Below are 754 nucleotides of genomic sequence, written 5' to 3'. Positions count from 1 at the left end.
CCCCTGGCCCTGGCCCATCTGCCCCGCCCCGGCCCATCCAACCCCCAACCCGGCCCAGCACCCGCCCTCTTGTCACAGCCCCACACCCACTCCCAAGCCTGACTTGGGGCTCTGCAGCTCTCTTATCTGCTCTAAAAGAAACTTCAGGATGACCCCTTGTGAGGTCTCCACAGCTGACCGGAGACCACCCTTGACCACGCAGGGAAAGATGGTTGGGCCTCTCCCCAGCTAAGGGCATGAAGTCTACTCCAAAAGGCAGGCAGGGCTGAGCACTGGGAGGCAGAGAGTACAGGACGCCCGGGTGGGAAGACAGACTGAGGAAAATCCAGACAACCGTGGAAAGGGACCTAGAGAAGGGAGCCTCCAGATCTGTTAGGAAAGGAAGCTCTAAGATCCCTAAACCCAGCACACCCAATCCACAGCCATATCCTTTCAACAGCAAACAGCCTCAGGAGCCAGCCAGTGTGATCTAACCCCTGGTTCTTAATAGATCCCCAACCTGGAGCAAGTCACTTAACATGAGCCTTGTTCCCAACCCCTCTTCTTTCAGGGACCAGATGGGCAAGGTGTTAAAGGAGCCTGGTTCCCTTACCTGCGTCAAAGACCGAGACTTGACTAGTCTAAGCCGGTTTCATTAATCCCAAGCGTTTTACTAAGACCCAACACTGGTCAGGTAGCACTCTGCAGGAAACCTGAGGAGCGGCCTCTTGAAAGGAGCAGAGCAGGCAGCATGCCTCCCACGCGTGGCACCTGG

The sequence above is a fragment of the Bison bison genome, unplaced genomic scaffold (assembly GCF_000754665.1).
Source record: "Bison bison bison isolate TAMUID 2011002044 unplaced genomic scaffold, Bison_UMD1.0 scf7180017864338, whole genome shotgun sequence".
NCBI lineage: Eukaryota > Metazoa > Chordata > Mammalia > Artiodactyla > Bovidae > Bison > Bison bison.
The sequence above is the reverse complement of the archived record's forward strand: the minus strand, read 5'-3'. Positions refer to the sequence as shown.